Below are 23,887 nucleotides of genomic sequence, written 5' to 3' on the forward strand. Positions count from 1 at the left end.
GTACTAGGGATATAATGCACAAGATGATAAATAATATAATTGATACTACTATATATTATATATGAAAGCTGTTAAGAGAGTAAATCCTAAGAGTTCTCATCATGAGGAAAGAAATTTTATTTTTCTTTCATTTTCTATCTATATGAGAAACTGGATGTTCATTAAACATTGTAGTAATTATTTCATGATGTATGTAACTTAAATCATCATGCTGTACACCTTAAATTTATACACTGCTGTATGTCAGTTATATCTCAATAAAATTGGAAAGAGAAAAACAACCTACATAGTAATTGACAAATGTTATTATTATCATTATTATCAAAATGCAACAACTTCTTATCATCAGATAACCTCCTTAATTGACAGTCTGTATATAGCATGGCCCTTTAAAGTATTGAACAAAGATTAGCACCTGTAACTATGCCAGACAGGAAGTCGGTGATGATGGGGAAGATGAATGTGTACCAAAGTTGACCTTATCCTATATTTTGAAAACAAAAACCAGTCCTTTTCTATATCACCAAAGAAAAGGGACTTACGTCATGAGAATTCCTTCAAGGGATTTGTTTCCTCACAAGAGATTCACCTTTTTTAAGATATGTGAAAATACGCTAGCAACAGAGTACAGAACTGTTGCCAAACATGCTGTAATATCTAACACCCAGTGTAGAGACTGGCACAGAGGTACTTAATAATGTTTCTTGAACAGAACTAAATTTACAACTTCACTGTACAATTATTAAAAATAGCTTCATCTTTTCTCTCCCCCTTTCCAAATCTTATCTATATTTCAAGATCCATCTTAAAACCTACCTAATCCATGAAACATTGTCTATTCTAAACATAAGGTCTTTTTATTTCTCTAAATGCTGACATTCAGAATTCTAAACGTGTCATTTTTTAATTCATCCAAATGCTTTAATATTATTTCTTATATCTTAATTATAACCAACCTACAAGCAGAAGCCATGTTGTATGTGTCTTTATCTTCTTCACAGTGTAGGAAACCTCTCAATAAATAAGTGATGGGTGTTTCCACTTCTTCAGATCCTTTTTTAGCAGATATAAGAAGAGCTATCGCTTCCCTTTTTCCCCCCCAGATCTCATGGTGAGAGGGTTCAACGGTCCACAATGATTTAACTTCCTTTAAAATTTGAAATTCAAAATATTTCAAACCTGGAACTAATTCTAAAGTTGCTGGACTCTTTAAGAAAGGATCTGCTCAAAAGTATTTTATTATCACTCTTTCTACTTTATAATTATAAATTATATATAAAAAAGATATTCCCCATAACAAAGAAAGTGACATGATATGAGAAGCACCACACACACACACACAAAACATGATTTTGTTTACCCCCATGTTAGCCAAGAACTCTGAAATAGCCTCCCTTAATTATATCCCTCAATTGTATCTGTGAAATGCATCTATCCTGAGGTCATTGGACACAGGAGCAAAACCAATCAGAACACAACCCAATTAAGCCTCTGAGAAAATACTGGTGCTTAGTGAACTCTCCTAATTCACATAAACTTTCCTTTATTATTAGTGTCATTACAAATCATTTTACTTTGGGGAAGTAAACAATCTAGAATCTTTTGACCACAAGGTGTTCTCATTAGTTGGATCAGGCTTTGGGCTGACCAATATGGGAATATCTGTCAAATAGGGAAGGTTATAATTTTCAGTTTTAAGGTGTGTATTTATGTTGTTCCACCAACTGAGCACATGACATACAATTTAAAAACAGAGACAAATGAACTTCCCAATGTTTAGTGTGGTCCAAAAGAGTTTAAAAATTCCATCTTATTATAAAGGAACTGCACCTCTGATCTTTATACATCTAGAAAAAGAAAATGTTTACAAATATGATTATAGCATTCTTTACAGGTACAGCATCCAATGACTGGAGAGATAAAAAAAGATTTTTCATTTAACATGATGGTTGAATTTTTTCCATAGTCCCTTTCCTCCAGAGGGAATGCATTAGCTTTTAGGGAAAGATCCTTTAAGTCTTTAGTTCTAAGAAATTAATATACTGTTGATTCGAGACTGAGGCATCTGAAAATTGCTTACAATAAACAAAGGAACTCAAACTATCTTTGGATAAATAATAAAAAGGGAGAAATACACTAAGAGCTTGGGGCAGATAGTGTAATATAACAGATAAAATCAAACTATTCACTTATTAGAGAGCTTTGCTTCTCTATCACTATTTTCAATTGAGATGGCCTACTAAAAATCACAGAATGTTAAAGGTTGAGAGAAATTTAGAAAGTATCTCACCCAAATTCTTTACTTTTCATTGAGCAAAATGTTTAAGTGGAACTTGAACCTCAAGATCAGTGAGGAGATAGGAAACATAAAAGTGCTAAAAGTAAGCCAAGTAATAAATGATCTTCCAGAGTATTAGCGGAACTTACAGATGTGACTAGAGTACCAAATTTCCTATTTTTTTAAAAGTGCCATTGAGTCTGATATAAATTCCTTCAAAACTATTGTTACTAAAGTAACTGTTTTTGAGCACTTAGAGACAAAGGCATTCATACTAGGGACCACTTTGGCTTAACTGAAAACTGGTAACATCAAACCAACCACATAAACTTTTAAAAAAAATCCACATGGGCATTTTAGATTTTCAGTTGCTAGAATAATTGACAAGGAAAATGCTATAGGCACAGTCTATTTGGAATTCATGAAGACATTAAATAAAGTCCCCCAATATCTCCTTACAGACAAAAGGAAGGAAGGAAGGCTATGGACAGTGTAATTAGATGATTTCATAATTATTTGGATAACAGTGACAAAAAGTGTTTATTAATGGAATGTTTCAGCCTGAAAGGAGAATTCTTGTAGGTGACCGCAGAGATTCACCATTGGTCTTAGCAGTTAGTTATTCAACATTTTATCAATGACTCAAACCAAGGAAGCATCAATAGTCCACGCCAATCCAGCAACAAGTTGAGCATTCTGGAATGAGAATACCAACTGCCTGGAGTAAGCCATGTTTCTAATTCACTAAAATTAGAACCAATATTCTATTTGAGACTCAATGCATGCCAGAAATTGGTAAGTTTGTATTTAAGTTAATTCCTGGCTTCTGGTATTGCCATTAAAACCTGTTCCAAGTTTCCATTCATCACTCAAGGCCTTTTATTTTAATAGAAAAACTTGTTTTGGCCCTGTTTCTCCTCTTCAATTCTTGGGATTTTAGCCATAGAATAAAATAAGACGGTAATTGGCACTAAAACAATACCCTTGTTCCCAAGTGGGTTTTAGCCAAAGCAGTCATCGATTTGTACACATTTTTTTTTTAATTTCAAAAAATGTAGATATTGGTGAGGTACCTGGAATTGGAACTGTTTTCCAGGATTGACCTGTTTGGTCTAAACGAAGGTCACAGTGTCTTCTTTCTATACCCATTGTGTTTGCTGCTTAGAGAAAACAAATATACACCTCCACCTAAAAAGGGTGAATTCTCAAAAGTATCTGTTCATATATACAGAGTGTCAAGTAATTATTGGCTTTTTGGTTCCTCCTTGCCATGTTGATGCCTTAGCACTACGTTTATATATTGTTTCTATACACATTATTTCATTTAATGCTCACAAGAGCACAGTCCCCAATCAGGTTGGTACTGATGAAGAAACTAGATACCCAAAAGGTGAAGAAATTTAACAGAATCTTCAGGAAGCTCTTTTCCATGCCCTTTTTTCTTGAGCTAGAAATACCACCTCTGACCACTACACATGCACTCTTAATTAAGAATTATGTTACTGCCTCCAGCAAAAAGTTCCAAGTATTTTATATGAGCTCCTATCCAATTCCTTTTACAACTATAATTTTTTGATCTTTTAGAGACTTCAGTTGGAATACATACATATACACACACACACGTGTGTGTGTGCGTGCTAAGTCACTTCAGTCGTATCCGACTCTGTGCAACCCTATGGACTATAGCCTGCCAGGTTCCTCTATCCATAGGATTCTCCAGTCAAGAATACTGGAGTGGGTTGTCATGCCTTCCTCCAGGGGATCTTCCCAACCCAGGGATCAAACCTGTGTCTCTTATGTCTCCTGCATTGGCAGGCAGGTTATTTACCACTAGGGCCACCTGGGAAGCCTACACACGCACACACACACACACACATACACACGCACACACACACGTACGTGCACACACACACGCACACACACACACACACACACGCACACACACACAGTGGTTGGCCTTAGCAAAACTGCAATACAAAACAGATTTGTGTTTCATTTCTTCTTTCAGTACCATCTTCCCACCTACAATATTGTGCCTAAGTAATTGGGTTTTACAAATGAACCTCTTTTTTGGCCATACTACATGGTTTGCAGGATCTCATCTACAATATTCTGCCTAAGTAATGGGGTTTTACAAATAAATTGGCTTAGGGATCTTAGTTCCCTGACCAGGGGATGAACCTGGGCCCTCTGAAATGGAAGCACAGCATCCTAACCACTGGACGACCAGGGAATTCCCAGACTTTTCTAATATCTCATTAGTGTATTTGTTGTGATGGATATTGTTAAATAAATTCTTCAGCAGTTATGTGTACATTATAAGGTGGGTAAAATATAAATTCTCTAAATTAGCCAATTTAAGATGTATCCTGTGATATGAAAAGATCATTAAGGTATTTTGATGAGCAATTACTGTTATCTAAAACTTTTATCAAAGTTAGAAACCTCTCAGAGTTCCAAGACACTTATAGATTCTTCATTTTTGTGGTATCCTCAGAACTTTTTACAATGGATCTTTTAGGTGGTAAGATTCTAGGACTAAATTCCACTAGCAATTATAGACCCAACTCCACTTGAAGGTTTTTAATCACATCATATGCTTAGGTCATGCACCTAGGGAGGGTCCTCTTATAATAATCCTGCTTGCACCAAGCAAGAGTTCGTGTACAGGTGGGTCCTTTGCCTGAGAGGCCATATTTTGCTCCAGAACAAATTAGTTCAGGACTCCTCTCCCCCTCACTCCCCCTCCAAGGAAAATAAAATAAAACTTTACAGCAAATGGAAAAAAAAATAATCCTGCTTAATGTAAAACCAGACTCTTAAGATTCAAGATCTGGCTCTACTGTTTATTATGTGTCCTTGGGAAAGGTTTTCGCATGCTCTCTCTCTCTCTCTGTAGATCTCAGCTTAGTAAAATAGGGGAAAACAGTACTTACTACCAACAGTTTCTGCTAGGCATTTATTGAGATAAAGCATGAAAAATTTCCATTTTATGCATTTTCAATGATTATTAGCCAGAAAAAAAGAGGGCACAGCATAGGGATAGAAGTCTCATAAAATTATCAAAATAACCTGAAGAGAAAGGAGGGATGAGTGAAAAGAGCAAAACTCCAAGTTTCTGCATTCTCTTTTTGCATTCTTGACTGATGGAATTGAGGAGAAAAATCTAGTACTGAGAAGAAAAATCTAGTAGTGGTTCTATTTATTTAGCGTCTCTGATCTAATGGTCTCAAAGATCTTAAAATCACAGGATCCCCACCAGCTTGCCTACCCTCCATGGCCGACAAGGAAGCAGCCTTTGATGACGCAGTAGAAGAATGTGTGATCAATGAAAAATACAAAATATGGAAAAAGAACACTCCTTTTCTTTACAATTTGGTGATGACCTATGCTCTGGAGTGGCCTAGCCTAACTGCACAGTGGCTTCCAGATGTAACCAGACCAGAAGGGAAAGATTTCAGTATTCATCGACTTGTCCTGGGGACACACACACGTCAAATGAACAAAACCACCTTGTGATAGCCAGCATGCAGCTCGCTAACCATAATGCTCAGTTTGATGCTTCACACAAAAACAGTGAAAAAGGAGAATTTGGGGGTTTGGGCTCAGTTAGTGGAAAAATTGTATTAGAAATCAAGATCAACCTTGAAGGAGAGGTAAACAGGGCATGCTATACACCCCAGAACCCTTGCATCATTGCAACAAAGACTCCATCCAGTGATGTTCTTGGTTTTGGCTATACAAAACATCCTTCTAAACCAGACACTTCTGGAGAGTGAAACCCAGACTTGCATCTCTGTGGACATCAGAAGGAAGGCTACAGGCTTTCTTGGAACCCAAATCTCAGTGGGCACCTATTGAGTGTTTCAGATGATCACACTGCCTGCCTGTGGGCCATCAGTGCTGTTTCCAAAGAAAGGGAAAGTTGTGGATGCGAAGACCATCTTCACAGGGCACACGGCAGTAGTAGAGGATGTCTCTTGGCATCTGCTCCATGAGTCCTCTTTGGGTCAGTTGCTGATGATCAGAAACTTAATATCTGGGATACTCATTCTAACAATACTTCCAAGCCAAGCCACTCAGTTGATGTTCACACTGCTGAAGTGAACTGCCTTTCTTTCAGTCCTTATAGTGAGTTCATTCTTGCCACAGGATCAGCTGACAAGACTGTTGCTCTGTGGGATCTGAGAAATCTGAAACTTAAGTTGCATTCCTTTGAATCACATAAGGATGAAATATTCCAGGTTCAGTGGTCACCTCACAATGAGACTATTTTGGCTTCCAGTGGTACTGATCATAGACTGCATGTCTGGGATTTAAGCAAAATTAGAGAGGGACAATCCCCAGAAGATGCAGAAGATGGGCCACCAGAATTGTTTATTTATGGTGGTCACACTGCCAAGATATCTGATTTCTCCTGGAATCCCAACAAACCTTGGGTGATTTGTTCTGTATCAGAAGACAATATCATGCAAGTGTGGCAAATGGCAGAGAACATTTATAATGATGAAGACCCTGAAGAAAGTGTGGCTCCAGAAGGACAAGGATCTTAGATCATGTCTGCACTTTTTGGACTCCCCTGTTCTTTCTCTCAACTCTGAGACTGATTTAACACTGGTTTTGAGACACAGACTTTGTTTGGTTATCCCTCTATAATAAATTCTATCAACAATGTTATTAGTCCAAACAGAAGGTATTTTCTAAACATTAACTGGTGGCTTCTTGATTCAGCAGAGCCACAGACTTATACTTAAATTTTCTTTAGGAATTTTCTAGTAACAGAGGTCTAAAAGTAGCCACAAAAAAGGGGGAGTATTGTGTGCGGTTATTTTTCTTCTTATGCTATACCCCCAAGTTTTTCAGACTCATTTAAGTAAAGGCTAAAGTGAGTAAGAAATAGAGCCAAGTGAGATAGGTGTCTGAGCCATGAAGTATAAATACTACAAGATGTTGTTTTTATTCAGGAAATAGAGGAGATTCAAGTCATACAAATTCCTACATGCCGAGCTCTCCAGGATGCACATTTTCTTACACAGACCAGTCCCCTCTCAGTTTCTTCAGTTAAGTCAAAACAATGTGTTCCTCCTTCCCCATATATTTTTGCTTGTTAGTGTATTTCTTGAGCTGTTTTAATATTATTTCTTTACTTTCTGTGAAATGGTTTTTTAAAAAAACTTGGGAATACCAAGTTGTAAAGGTATTCCCTTTACAACATGGTTGTAAAACCATGTTTTTACCTGACAGTTATACCACAGGTAGACTGTCCAGTTAAGTTGAGAAGAGTGATTCAATAGCTTGTATTTGTTTTTAAAATTAAATTAATCCTGGATAAGAGTTGCTTTTTTTTTTTTAAGGAGTTAGTCCTTGACCACTAGTTTGATACCATCTCAATTTTGGGTGACCTGTTTCACAGCAGGCCTGTTACTCTCCATGACTAACTGTGTAAGTGCTTATAGTGGAATACATTGCTTTTCTACATTTAAAAAAAAAAGATCTTAATATCATTTAATTTATACATCTACAACTTGAAGTGGGTTAATGCCTACTTTAGCCTTCCAGCCCTGAGTAGAAAAATATGTATACACACATGCATACCAAACTTTCCAATTAGTTAACACTTTAACTTGAGACTTTTTCTTTATCTAAATCTATTGGGGAATTTTTCAATAAACTCAGTAAACCAAAGACAGTAAGGTAGTAACCTTAATGAAGATATAAAACCAAAGCACAGAATGGTTTGATAATTTACTAGAAATAAGAGTTGGTTTCAAGCAGATCAATGGCACCCCACTCCAGTACTCTTACCTGGAAAATCCCATGGACGAAGGAGCCTGGTAGGCTGCAGTCCATGGGGTCGCTAAGAGTTGGATATGACTAAGCGACTTCACTTTCACTCTTCACTTTCATGCATTGGAGAAGGAAATGGCAACCCACTCCACTGTTCTTGCCTGGAGAATCCCAGGGACAGGGGAGCCTGGTGGGCTGCTGTCAATGGGGTTGCACAGAGTCGGACACAACTGAAGCGACTTAGCAGCAGCAGCAGCAGGGGGGAAAATCTCACTTTCTCCCTTTCAAGTTCAACGTTACATCTATTATAACAGAACTGTCACCCTAAGATATTCAATATCCTTTATAATTAAAATTTCATCATAGCCTCCCATGATTGGTTTTCTGCTATACTCTTAAGCTAGACTACTATTCCTCTGATCCAATTATCATAAGCTCATTTGAAATCTCAACTGTATATGAAACATTTATTGGTTCATAAATCAGTGTATACATAGGATATACTAGACAGATATGTCTCCTAGGATATGTAGGTTTAGTGCTCCTTAAGCTAGCAGGAGTTGAAAAATAAAGAGGATTTTCAAATTACAAAAAAGTCCTTCTTTCCAAGTGTCAACAATGATGTGTTAAGAAAGTAGCTGCAACCCTGAAAAAATAAGACCATGAGTTTCCTGAGTGCACATCCCTGGATGAGAAACTAGCTATAATTCTGAGAACCTGGCAATTTTAGGTTGGGGGTAGGGACAGAAAATTAAATTATCATGGATTATTCCCTATGCTTATTTCCCCCCAATATATTTTTTAAAAAATCATGGAGAAATTCAATAATGTTACAATACATAGCCAAATTAAATTATCAAATTTAATTCTCATTAAAGAATTTGTATATGCATCAAGGTTACTGAGCTAACATTAAAAAGCAAATGGAATAAACCTTATAGGCAAGCAGGAGCACTTTATAATCCTCCATCAATCCTCATTCATCATTTATCTTAATGGCAGAAAAGTCTGAATATCCAGATAAAAAAATTTCTTTTGTTCCCTAATTTAGATGAGTTTAGTAATCTTAAACTTTAGCATACATAAGAATTTCTCTTTAAAGTGGTACCAATACAACTAGGGAAAATGTACTTGGAAAGATTTATGTGATTTGCAAGTTTTTACTAATTAAACATGTTATTCACCACACACATACACTTTGGACCCTAACCCTAGAGTAATATGTGACTGCACTGTATTTCCATTTATTTTATCTATATGCTATTTTACTATTAAGGCTCATAATTTGTAAACAAGAAAACTGCCTTATGTTAGGGTGTCAGAATCTTATTTGGAGAAATAATTCAGAGCTGAACAATCTCAGTCATTCTTATTAAAAGAAAAATTCTTTTTTTCTGATATTGGGAACCTTTTCATTCATTCAAAATTTATTGAAAATTTACTTTGTGACAAGAACTAAACACTAAAGCTCTGATGCCCTTTCCTGGTATCTCATATACTTTTAATTTATTTATTATATTAAAGTTATATAATAATCAACTAAGGAAAAAACATCTGGGGATCACTAGCAAGTAAAAGTATATTTGTTATACTGCTGTAAAAAGCTTTTATTGTATATGTATGTGCTTTTTGAATAAGTGAATATAGTATGTCCATACTTTTAGGTTTTAAAAAGATGTAAATTTTGGTTATATTTCCTACATGAAATTTTATTTTTTTCTTGGTTTTCTATTTATTTTATTTAGGTTCAATAACATTAAAAAATACATGCTGCTTGTACAAAACTCAATTCATCCAGAAAAGGCAAAAAAAGTGAAAGTCCCTTCAAATCCCATTCTCCTGTACACTACATCATTAATAGATAATTGTATATTCCTCCAGACTTTTATGTATACATAAATATGTACATTATATATATTGCCCAAGTGTAACCACATTCTACATACTACCGTTTATTTTTACTTAACATTTATGATGTCACCACAGATAACTCTGGGGGGTTTTGTTTATTTGTTTTGTTTTTTGGCCCTGTGGTGCTACCTGCGAAATCCCAGTTCTCTGACCCAGATTGAACCCGGGTCCTTGGCAGTGAAAGCACAGAGTTCCAACCACTGGACAGCCAGGGAATTCCCCAGATAACTCTGTTTTACTCCTGGTAGTGGCTGTATAATATTCAGCCATTATGAATACTTCATAATTTATTTTTACTATATGATTGAATATTTAGGTGTATTTCTGAAAGTGTGTGCATGTATGTATGTGCTTATGTGTTTATTTTGAGAGGTGCTTAGTTAAAAGTATGCACATATAAATTTTAATCAGACATGGCAAAATGCTTTCCTAAATTTCTGTGCCAATTTACACTCACAATCAATAGTAAAAGTGCCAATTCATTACTTCTAATTTGTCTTTAAAATTCTTAGTTCATAATACAGTAAAGAAACACAGAATCATGTTCACAGCAATATTTTGTTTTCCTTATAAAAGGTCTCATAATTATTTCATATTACTCCTATAAATTACACCTAAATTCTCATTGAGAAAGTTAGCTTACTTCTTTGAATTTATTTCTCTTAAGCTGACTTGTTTCATCGTACTGTTTTTACTTATTTATTTTTATCTTTTGGTCGCACTGCATGGCATGTGGAACTTAGTTCCCCAACCAGAACCTATGCCTTCTGCACTGGCAGTGTGAAGTCTTAACCACTGGACCACAAGGGAAGTCCCCACATCACAGTGTTTTTATGTCATTTTTACCCTATATCCAGTAGGGTTAGAAGTTGTTCCTTTAAGAATATACATTCCTTAGCTGTATAAATCTTAATTATATTGAATTGCTTAATAGTGCTTTCGGGTCTACTATATCCTTCTACTTTTCTGTCTGTTCATTCTGTTAATTTTTGAGAGCTGGATATTTAAACTCCAACTAAAAATCTTAATTTATCTACTTAAAAAATAATTATAATATATAGTGGAACTGTATGTAACTTTGTTATGTATTTTCCAAGTCTCTTGTAAATGTGTTATCATACTTTCATAATTTAAAAAATAAAGAATATTTAAGAAAAGAAAATACATTTCTTGATATCTAACTCTCTCAAACATTCATTCAACCCTTTATCTGGAGATAAATAAATTATTAAGTTTAATTCCTGGATTAATGTGATATTTAAGTAAAATCTTTAAAGAAAAGGTCTGAAGCTGAATCCAGTATACCTAACTAAGCTCATGATAGGCCTTCTGAACGAATACATACAGTAACTTTCTGAGGGCTCCTGAGAGTAAACAAAAGCAAGGAGATCTGGTGGGGAGCCAAAATTTGGAGAAAGGGTTTAGCATGGTGTGAGCTTCCTGTTTTTGTTGCTTTGCTCTGAGGACAGGCCATGGTTGTGGCACAACATGAGGAAGCTAGAGCTCTGACAGATAGACCTCATTTTCTCAGGCATGAGGAATTAATGAAGAGTTAGTAGCAACCACAACAATTGGAGGAGAGAAAGATCCTTAAGTGGAGAGAGCCAGATAAAGGGAATTCTTCACACATCTCTGTAGACCCCTTAACACATATAGAAAACCAAGGCTACAGCTAAAAGAACTAAACTTAAATTTGAACTACTGCCCATCACAAGCCAGAGAAGTTTTGTATTTTCAGTCTAATCATTTATTCTCTCCTAAAACAAAAACATGAACACCCTTCAGAAAAATGTAACACAGTACAGAGTCTCCACAACACTTATAATATCCAGGATACATTCAAAATTATGTAGCATACAAACAACTAGTAAAATGTGATGTGTTTTCAAGGGTAAAGACCACCAGGCAATGAAACCTAAGATGATGCAGGAGTTGAAATTAGCAGACCATGACTTTAAGGTAGCTACTCTAACTATATTTAATAACATGAAGAGCACCATGCTGGTAATGAATGAAAATAAAGAAAATCTGAGCATAGAAAATATTAAAAAAGAACCCAGTGGAAATACTAGTACTAAAATATCATGAAATAAAAATTCATTGAGTAGGCTTAATAGAAGAGTGGAGATAATAGAAGAAAAAGTCAGTGAACCTGAAATTAGAGTAAGAGAAATGATCAAATCTGAAGGAGAGAGAGAAAGAATTGAAATCAAATAAACAGAGCCTCACAGACCTACACGACAATGTAAGAATATTCTAGAATAGAATATAGGATATCTAGAGAATATAGGACATATATTCCTATATATGAGGATATAGAAATATGACTATTAAGGACAAAAGTTAAACTCTACAATGATAAAATCAGAAAATATTCAAAAGTTTCATATGTAGGTGATAGAGTTCAGAAAGAGAGAAAACAGAGAATAGAGCCAAAAAATATTTCACTTTATTAGGAATTAAGGACAAAAATTTTTCCAGATTTGGTGAAAGACATAAATTTACAGGTTTAGTAAACTCAGGTAATCCCAAACAGGGTAAATATGAAGAAAACCACAAGCAAGCACATCATAGTCAAATTTCTGAACCAAAGATAAGTAGAAAACCTTGAAATCAGTACACCTTACCCCCCCAAAAAAGGTAACAAAAACAATCGTATCATAGAAAGGTAACAATGACTTAAATGATTGTAGACTTCTCATCAGAAAACACAGAGTTTAAGGTCTTCCCTGGTGGCACAGTGGGTAAGAATCCACCTGCCAATGCAGGAGACATAGGTTCAATCCCTGATCTAGGAAGATTCCACATGCTGCAGAACAACTAAGCCCGTGTGTCACAACTATTAGCCAGCACTCTAGAGCCTGTGCTCTGCAACAAGAGTAGCTACCACGATGCAAAGCCCTTGCACTGCAATGAAGAGTAGCCCTTGCTCTCCATAACTAGAGAAAACCCATGCAAAGCAAAGACCCAGCGCAGCCAAAAATAAATAAAAGAAAACACAGAGGTTAAAAGACAGTGGAATAAAATCTTTAAAATGCTGAAGGAAAGAAAAAACTATCAATTCAGAACTCTTTATCAGTCAAAAATGCAGTAGAAATAAATATATTTTCCAATAAAGAAAACTAAGAGAAATCACTGCAGCAGATACACATTAAGCTTTTTCAGGCTGAAGTGAAAAGATACTACAGGGAAATTAGACTCTTTGGAAGCAAATAACTGCACTGAAAATGCTAAATGTCTGGATGAATAAAAATGACTTTTTATCTTCTTAACTTCTCTAAAGCACATAATGACTAAGCAAAATTTATAACTGTATCTTGTGTCTTGGTTTAATATTGTATAAGTTTAATACAAATGAAAACTATAGTGTAAGCAATGACATGAGAGAAGCTGAACAGTTTTATATGGTTACAGGTTACTATGTTACTATGTTCTATGAAAGTAGACCACAAGTAACTCTAAGTAGACTGATAGAAGTTAAGATACATACTATAATCCTTAGAGCAACAACTAAAATATGCAAATATATTTAACTAAAAATATGTATATCCAAAAATTAAACAGAATTCTAAAGAATATTCAAATAATTCAAAAGAGACAAGGAAAACCAAAAGAACAAATTCATAGTGGAAAATTAAAGACAATATATTAGAGAATACAAATTCAAACATATCAATAATCACACAAATTAACTTCAATCAAAAGATAACAGTTACCAAGATGAATAAAAGAACAAGAACAAAACATATTCTTTCTACAAGGGCACATTTTAAATGTAAAGAAACAGAAAGTAAATGGATGAGAAGAGATATGCCATGCACACAGTAAATATTAGACTGCAATGGCCAATTTAATATCAGATAAAATATACTTCAAAAAAGAGTATTCAGTTCAGTTCAGTCGCTCAGTCGTGTCTGACTCTTTGTGACCCCATGAATCACAGCACGCCAGGCCTCCCTGTCCATCACCAACTCCTGGAGTTCACTCAGACTCACGTCCATCGAGTCAGTGATGCCATCCAGCCATCTCATCCTCTGTCGTCCCCTTCTCCTCCTGCCCCCAATCCCTCCCAGCATCAGAGTCTTTTCCAATGAGTCAACTCTTCGTGTGAGGTGGCCAAAGTACTGGAGTTTCAGCTTTAGCATCATTCCTTCCAAAGAAATCCCAGGGCTGATCTCCTTCAGAATGGACTGATTGGATCTCCTTGCAGTCCAAGGGACTCTCAAGAGTCTTCTCCAACACCACAGTTCAAAAGCATCAATACTTCGGCACTCAGCCTTCTTCACAGTCCAACTCTCACATCCATACATGACCACAGGAAAAACCATAGCCTTGACTAGATGAACCTTTGTTGGCAAAGTAATGCCTCTGCTTTTGAATATGCTATCTAGGTTGGTCATAACTTTCCTTCCAAGGAGTAAGCGTCTTTTAATTTCATGGCTGCAGTCACCATCTGTAGTGATTTTGGAGCCCGGAAAAATAAAGTCTGACACTGTTTCCACTGTTTCCCCATCTATTTCCCATGAAGTAAAAGACTTCATGATGCCATGATCTTCGTTTTCTGAATGTTGAGCTTTAAGCCAACTTTTTCACTCTCCACTTTCACTTTCAAGAGGCTTTTGAGTTCCTCTTCACTTTCTGCCATAAGAGTGGTGTCATCTGCATATCTGAGGTTATTGGTATTTCTCCCAGCAATCTTGATTCCAACTTGTGTTTCTCCCAGTCCAGCATTTCTCATGATGTACTCTGCATGTAAGTTAAATAAGCAGGGTGACAATATACAGCCTTGACGTACTCCTTTTCCTATATGGAACCAGTCTGTTGTTCCATGTCCAGTTCTAACTGTTGCTTCCTGACCTGCATACAGATTTCTCAAGAGGCAGGTCAGGTGGTCTGGTATTCCCATCTCTTTCAGAATTTTCCACAGTTTATTGTGATCCACACAGTCAAAGGCTTTGGCATAGTCAATAAAGCAGAAATAGATGTTTTTCTGGAACTCTCTTGCTTTTTCAATGATCCAGCAGATGTTGGCAATTTGATCTCTGGTTCCTCTGCCTTTTCTAAAACAGCTTGAACATCTGGAAGTTCATGGTTCATGTATTGCTGAAGCCTGGCTTGGAGAATTTTGAGCATTACTTTACTAGCGTGTGAGATGAGTGCAATTGTGTGGTAGTTTGAACATTCTTTGGCACTGCCTTTCTTTGGGATTGGAATGAAAACTGACCTTTTCCAGTCCTGTGGCCACTGCTGAGTTTTCCAAATTTGCTGGCATATTGAGTGCAGCACTTTCACAGCATCATCTTTCAGGATTTGAAATAGCTCAACTGGAATTCCATCACCTCCACTAGCTTTGTTCGTAGTGATGCTTCCTAAAGCCCACTTGACTTTACATACCAGGATGTCTCGCTCTAGGTGAATGATCACACCAATATGATTATCTGGGTCATGAAGATGTTTATTGTACAGTTCTTCTGTGTATTCTTGCCACCTCTTCTTAATATCTTCTGCTTCTGTTAGGCCATACCATTTCTGTCCTTTATTGAGCCCATCTTTGCATGAAATGTTCCTTTGGTATCTCTAATTTTCTTGAAGAGATCTCTAGTCTTTCCCATTCTATTGTTTTCCTCTATTTCTTTGCATTGATTGCTGAGAAAGGCTTTCTTATCTCTCCTTGCTATTCTTTGGAACTCTGCATTCAAATGGGTATATGTTTCCTTTTCTCCTTTGCTTTTTGCTTCTCTTCTTTTCATAGCTATTTGTAAGGCCTCCTCAGACAGCCATTTTGCTTTTTTGCATTTCTTTTTCTTGGGGATGGTCTTGATCCCTGTCTCCTGTACAATGTCACGAACTTATGTCCATAGTTCATCAGGCACTCTATCAGATCTAGTCCCTTAAATCTATTTCTTACTTCCACTGTATAATCATAAGGGATTTGATTGAGGTCATACCTGGATGGTCTAGTGGTTTTCCCCACTTTCTTCAATTTAAGTCTGAATATCTCAATAAGGAGTTCATGATCTGAGCAACAAAGATATATTTCATAAAAATAGAAAGATCAGTAAATCAGGAAGATTGTAATAATCATAAATGTATACATATGCCTAATAGTAGAGCCTCACAATGCATGAAGCAAAAATGGACACAATTAAAGGGAGAACAATAATAATAATAAATACTTTAACACTGCTCTCAGAGCAACTACACAAAAATAAGACCTAAATAATTACTTATAACTTGTAAATCACTACACCTGACAACTGCAGAATACACATTCTTTTAAAGTACATTTGGTACATTCACCAAGATAGACTGTATACTGAGACATAAAAAGAAAGTGAAATCACTCAGTCGTGTCCAGCTCTTTGCGACCTCATGGACTGTAGCCCACCAGGCTCCTCTGTCCATGGAATTTTCCAGGCAAGAGTACTGGAAGTGGGTTGCCATTTCCTTCTCCATGGGATGTTCCCGACCCAGGGATCGAAGCCTGGTCTCACACATTGCAGTCAAACACTTTACCAAATAAACTTCAAAAGACTGAAATTAGGAAGAGTATCTGCTTTGAACAAAACAGAATTGACTAGAAATCAAAAGTAATAAGATAGCTAGGAAAACCACAAATACTTGTAAACTTAAAGACACTCCTAAGTAATCAAAGGGCAAAAGAATAAATCAGAGGGAAATTGAACATATTTTAAAATGAGCAAAAATAAGAATACAATATATCAAAATTTGTTGAATGCAAATAAACAGGTTTTAGAGGGGAATTTGTAGCCTTAATTTTTTCTATTAGAAAGAATTTTAAAATTAGATATAGAATATACCTAAAGGATATAGAAAAATGCACCCAAAAAATGTAAAAAGGAGCAAAGTAAACTTAAAGTCATAGAAGAGTTCAAATAATAAAGATGAAGAAAATAAAACAGAAAGCAGAAAAATAATAGAAAATGCATCAAAAAGGTCAAAAGCTGGCTCTTTGAAAAGATCGACAACATTGATAAACTTCAAGCTAGACTGGTCAAGAAAAAAACAGAACACAAATCATCACTACCAGGAATAAAAGGAATGCTATTACTATAGACTACACAGACATTAAAAGATGAGAGAATACTATTAATAATTTTGTGCTAACAAACATAACAAATTGGAAGAAACAGACAAATTATTTGAAAAATACATCTTAAGACTACCTCAAGATGAAATAAATATATGAATAGTGTTTCCATTTTTAATTTAAAAATCTATCAAAGAAATTGAAGTCTTTTTATTGGGTCAGATAATAGCACAGCCTGACAAAGATATCACAACAGAAAGAATAGAAAAGAAAAAAATGAGAAAATCACATAAAGATATCTTGTGCAAACATGGATGTAAAAATAACAAAATATTAGCAAATCTAATCCAACAATATGCTTAAAGACAATAATCATGTCTAAGGTTTATCCCAGGAATGAAAGGTTGTTTCAACATTCAAAAACAATCAGTATAATTTACCATATTCGTAGGTTAAAGAAGAAAACTTTATTTTCACTTCAATTGATGTGGAAAAAAAGTTTAACAAAATTCAGTAACTACTCATGATAAAATTCTGAACAATCCAGAGGGAGGAATTTCCTCAATTTGATAAAGCATTTATAAAAAATCTATGACTTCCATAATACTTAACGGTGAAATATTGAATACTTTTGCCCTAAAGTTGGAAATAAAGCAAGGATGCCTGCTCTTATCACTTCTATTCACTACTGTACTATAGGTCCTGGTGCTGCTGCTGCTGCTGCTAAGTCGCTTCAGTCGTGTCCGACTCTGTGCGACCCCATAGACAGCAGCCCACCAGGCTCCCCCATCCCTGGGATTCTCCAGGCAAGAACACTGGAGTGGGGTGCCATTTCCTTCTCCAATGCATGAAAGTAAAAAGTGAAAGTGAAGTCGCTCAGTCGTGTCCAACTCTTAGTGACCTCATGGACTGCAGACTACCAGGCTCCTCCATCCATGGGATTTTCCAGGCAAGAGTACTGGAGTGGGTTGCCGTTGCCTTCTCTGAGACTATAGGTCCTAGCCATTGCTATTAAGTAACAAAGAAAAATATTAATGTAATCCTGGAAGAAAGAAGTCTCTATTTCCAGATGATACAATTAGAAAATCCTAAGGAATATTATACAGCTCATTTCCAAACTTAGAAAATTACAATATCAAAACAATTTACTCCTGGTGAAAGAAAAAACATACAGATCAAAGGGATGAAACAGAGTCCAGAATACGGTCAGCAAAATATGGTCCATTGATTTTTGATAAACATGCCATGATAATTGAAAAGAGTAGGTCTTTTCAATAAATGGCCTTTGAATGGAGAAAAATAAATCTACATTACCTCACACCATCCACAGAAATTAGCTTGAATGGCTCACAGAACTAAATCTAAAAGCTTCTAGAAGAAAACACAGAGAAAATTCTTTGTCAACTTGGAATAAGCAAAAGTTTTCTAAGGAGAACACAGAAGACATAAATCATAAAATAAAAAATAGTTTACCATCATCAAAATTTAAAACTTTGGTCTTCAGAGGACATTATTAAGAAAATGAACGGGTAAACGGGAGAGAGTATCTGCAATACGTATATCTGATATAGGACTTGTATATAGATTTTTACAATTCAGTAATAATGAGGCACACAAACCAATAAAAAAAGGGGAAAGTAATTTTAACATACTCCATAGGACAAGACATACAAGTGGATGCACATTTTTTAAAATGCACAAAATCATTAGGGAAATGCTAATTAAAACCACAATTGAATAACGGTTCACACTCATTAGAATGGTTATGATAAAGGACCTTTTTAAAAAAGACTGCCAAACGTTTGTGAAGATGTGGGGCAACTGGAACCCCTATATGGTTGCTAGTGAACATGTGAAATGGTGCACACTTTGACAAACAATGTGTCGGTTTCTTAAAATATAACCTACCATAGAACGTAACCAATCTACACAGAAGTCTTTTTCTTAATAGCTAAAAATTAGAAAAAACATTCCATTGACAGGTGACTAGGCAATAAAAATGTCATATATCCTACAATGGTATACTACTCAATGATGAAAAGGAATGAACTACTGAAAATACCCAGCAATATGAATGAATCTCAAAATCAGTATGCTGAGCTAAAGAAGGTAGATACAAAAACTTCTTCCTGAACAATTCCATTTATACATTATTCTAGAAAATGCAATCAATTTATAGTAACTGAAAGCAGATCAGTGGTTCTTTGAGGCCTGAGTTGGAGGGAGAAATAACTGCAAAAGAACCAGAGAACACTTTTGGGAGTGGTGAAAATATTCTATACCTTTAGGTTAGTGGTAATTTCAAGAATGTACACAATCACTAAAATGCATTGAATCAGGGAATCTAAAAAATAAACTAGTGACTATAATAATAATAAAAAAAAACAGGCTCACAGATGTAGAGAACAAATTACTGGTTAGCACTGCAGAGAGGGGAGGAGGGAAGGGCAAAGTAGGGACAGGTGATTAACAGGGAGAAATTCTTATGTATAAAACAAATAAGCTACAAGGATATACAGTACAACACAGGAAATAGAGCCAATATTTTATAATAATTATAAACGGAACAAATCCTTTAAAAATTGTAAATCACTATGTTGTACACCTGAAAATTATATAATATTGCATATAATAAACCTCAATTTTTCAGAACAAAACTCACTGAATCAAATACTTTAAATGGATATAGCCTATTAAGATATAGCTATATCTATACTATACATTATAACAATACATTATAGTTATTAAGATAACTATAATAAGTTGATAAAAAATAAAGCCATAAAATATCACTATAAAATTTTAAGGTTCTTACACAAGTGTCGCAACTGGCCTTATGTTTTAAGCCTGACCAAATTATCTGGAATACTGGAGTGGGCACTATCCCTTCTCCAGGGGATCTTCCCAACCCAGGGATCGAACCCAGGTCTCCCACATTGCAGGCAGTTTCTTTACCAACTGAGCTACTAGGGAAGCCCGGAAGTACTTGATAACAACCTTTAAAGAAAAAAAGGAATTATTCCCTTTCCTTAAGGGCTTCCCAGGTGGCACTAGTGGTAAAGAACTCACATATAATTAACTGCTTGTCTAAATTTAGATTAATATCTTGGGGGATCCTGGTGATTATAGAGTTTTTGTGTAATATTTTTAATATTATTTTAGCTGTAAAACAAAGTCTATTGATGTTACAAGGAGAAAATAAAATTTTCAAACACAAAAATGTGATTTAAGTTTCTTCTGGTCTTGTATTTCCAAAAACCCTCAAATAAGCTGTTAAACAGGAGAATATTCAGCCATTACATGGACCAAAAAAAAAGCTCTTAAAGTAAATTCCATCAAACCATTCTAGGGCACAACCTTCAATTGGGCATTTCAAGAGAACTATAGATAAAATATTAACTTACAAATGAATCACAGAAGGAATAAATAGTGGATTTCAGAGGAGAGACAAATTAAGTGAGGCAGATGGCAGCTGATATATATGTAAACTGTAGATTAAATTTTCACAATTTATTCCTGTTCATCTAAATAGGTAGAATATCATAGCTACAAATATTAACGTGAACTACTATCAACTCCTCACTTACTATAATGACTTATGTAAATCTTCTTGCTTGGTGATAAAATCTCATATATGAACAAAGTGTTTCTGAGCCCAAGGGTCATAGATTATGAAAGACACCATAAAAGAGGCAAACACTAGTGCTATGTCCTCAAAATTATAAGGTTCTCTGCTTTCCACAGAGGTGAAAAGAGTGCCATGATAATTCAGATATATTTGATTTTCAGTTGAATGAAGGTTGAAAGGCATTGCAAGTCATCAATTGTGATTCAGAATGAATCCAAATACATGACTATAATCTTCTGAGATTATAATCATAATCCTTGATGGTAGAGGACAGGTGCTTGGGAGGAACATTTAGTCTTACACACATTAACAATTAACAGTCTTGCTCAGGCTACTGCCATTAATCTAAAGAATATATCTTTTAAAGGTTTTGATGGAGATATAGAATATGCCCTCCTTTCTAAGAGAAGAAACCAAATGTAAACCCTTTTATCTATTACATGACATTTTTCAAGTCAAAAGAGCAGGAATGGGAAACTATTAGCAGTTATGTTGTTTACATCCTGGGTGTCTGTGTTATTTCTAGTTACTGATCCGGGGACTAGACAAAATCTGGCTCAGCTAATTAATTAACTTGCAATTATTATTGGACATGACTGAACAGTATTTTCCAAAATAGTCCCAAATGTGGCTAGAAATAGGGACAAAAAATAATATGTCTGAGTAAGAATAATTCATGACCCACAACTATTACAGAAATAGATCCAGCAAAAAGAGCTAAAAATACTAATTAGTAATTAGACTTTGAGAAGTCAAGGATTATGTTGTAACACCAAAGATAACCACCAAAATGATAATGAAAAGAATTTTTAAAGTTTAAAAAACACAAAAAATGTCAACTTTCAAGCTAATAGCAGGATGTCTTCTATGCATCTTCCTAAGGAATTTATCTGAAAATCAAGCAAAGATCAATGTACAAACTTGTTCACAGCAGTGACATTTATAATAAACACTAGAATCAAATGTTTAGCATAGGAAAATTATCTGTGATGAACTATCATACAGTCATCTAAAATGTTGACCTCTATAACAAAAAAGAAACAGATTCATAGAGAACTAGTGGTTACCAGCAGGAAGAGAGAAGAGGAGAGGGGCAAGATATGGGTAGGGGATTAAGGGCTACAAACTATATAAAACAGATTAGCTACAAGGATATGTTGTACAACACAGAGAATAGAGCAAATATTTTACAATAACTACAAATGGAATACAACATTTAAAAACTGTGAATTGCTATGTTATTCATCTGAAACATACATTATTATATATCAACTATATCTCAATAAAAACATAATCATTTAAAAATGCCTGTACTTTCCTACATTTTACTATATTCTATAATATATAAGTTATTTATATATTATTTCAACTATTTTTAAAAATACACATGGAACATGGTTTTTTTTTAAAAGAGCTGTAAACATATAATTGTGACTGTACTTAGGTTTTGGAACTACAGGTAATTTCTTTTTATAAAACATCTCAATGATCATGTAGTACTATTTAATGGAAAAGTTCTTTTTAAACCTTTTTCTCAACCTTATCAGCTACATATTTCTTAATGGTAAAATCTGATATTCTAAACATTGAAGAATCTTACCTGATTCTTATTTATTTTTCTAGCCTCAACTTCTTGTTTGCTTACACATATACAATATTTTCTGACCAAATCAAAGTATTTTCAGTTTCTTTTATGCTTTCTCATTCCTCTAGGGCTTTATGGGTTTTGCTCTGCCTGAAATACTCGTTCACCAATCTACCTCCTTGCTTCCCAAATCATCCATTTCAGTTCAGTTCAGTTCAGTCACTCAGTCGTGTCCGACTCTTTGCGACCCCATGAATCGCAGCACGCCAGGCCTCCCTGTCCATCACCAACTCCCGGAGTTCACTCAGACTCACGTCCATTGAGTCAGTGATACCATCCAGCCATCTCATCCTCTGTCGTCCCCTTCTCCTCCTGCCCCCAATCCTTCCCAGCATCAGAGTCTTTTCCAATGAGTCAACTCTTCGCATGAGGTGGCCAAAGTACTGGAGTTTCAGCTTTAGAATCATTCCTTCCAAAGAACACCCAGGGCTGATCTCCTTCAGAATGGACTGGTTGGATCTCCTTGCAGTCCAAGGGACTCTCAAGAGTCTTCTCCAACACCACAGTTCAAAAGCATCAATTCTTCGGCGCTCAGCCTTCTTCACAGTCCAACTCTCACATCCATACATGACCACTGGAAAAACCATAGCCTTGACTAGATGGACCTTTGTTGGCAAAGTAATGTCTCTGCTTTTGAATATGCTCTCTAGGTTGGTCATAACTTTTCTCCCAATCATCCATTAATCCTCTACTATAGAGATATCGTACATGGGAAGATCTCTCTACATGTCCCCACCCTCAACCAAACAACATACTAAGTTAGTTGCTTTCCCTCTGCATTCCAGGGTAGCATATATTTGTTTCATTGTAGCTCTAATCTGTTTGTATTATAATTGATGGTTTACCTGTTTATTGTTGACATATCTTTCACTATTACGGATTATATCTTATCTGTCTCTACATTTTGAATGTCTCATGCTTTAAAAAGTGTGTCAGATGGAGTGACTAGAATAAATAAATATGGAAATTGTATGTCAAGCAAAGTCACAAGTGCCACCTTTAATAAAATTTTATTATCTGAATGTTTTTATTTGCTCTTTATTGAAATATGGTTGATTTACAATGTCATGTTAGTGTCAGGTATACAGCACAGTGACTCAGTTACATAGATGTAATGTGTGTGTGTGTGTATTCTTTTTCAGAGAATAGGTTATTGTCTGAATGTTTAAGTGAAAGCATGTGCTCTCTTGGTTCATAGTAGATCTAATGTACGAATTACTTTTTTCCCCCAAATCAGTAATTGCTGGTTCTTTACCACTAGTGCCACCTGGGAAGCCCAAAATAGTAATAAAAGATTTAAATCCCCCAATGGCAACCCACTCCAGTGTTCTTGCCTGGAGAATCCCAGGGACGGGGGAGCCTGGTGGGCTGCCGTCTATGGGGTCGCACAGAGTCGGACACAACTGAAGCGACTTAGCAGTAGCAGCAGCATAAAACATTTCAATACTACTTAGATGCTAATATGCTGGTGATAAAATTGTATACTATGAAATCTCAGGTAATGGAAGCTTAAATTATTCAGAGCAGCCATCTTACTGAAAGCAAGGAAATATTCTAGATAAAATATTAAAACAATTATCTTAAAAG

At 35.4% G+C, this 23,887-nt stretch overlaps 1 protein-coding gene and 1 pseudogene across 15 annotated transcripts in view; one reads left to right on the top strand and one right to left on the bottom strand.

The window, feature by feature from the left end:
* LOC113895258 (protocadherin alpha-C2) overlaps positions 1 to 23,887 on the bottom strand; it is a 209,969-nt gene that overhangs the window by 55,071 nt on the left and 131,011 nt on the right. The window lies entirely within an intron of this gene.
* LOC113895260 lies at positions 5,129 to 7,609 on the top strand (annotated as a pseudogene).

The sequence above is a fragment of the Bos indicus x Bos taurus genome, chromosome 7 (assembly GCF_003369695.1).
Source record: "Bos indicus x Bos taurus breed Angus x Brahman F1 hybrid chromosome 7, Bos_hybrid_MaternalHap_v2.0, whole genome shotgun sequence".
Classification (NCBI taxonomy): domain Eukaryota; kingdom Metazoa; phylum Chordata; class Mammalia; order Artiodactyla; family Bovidae; genus Bos; species Bos indicus x Bos taurus.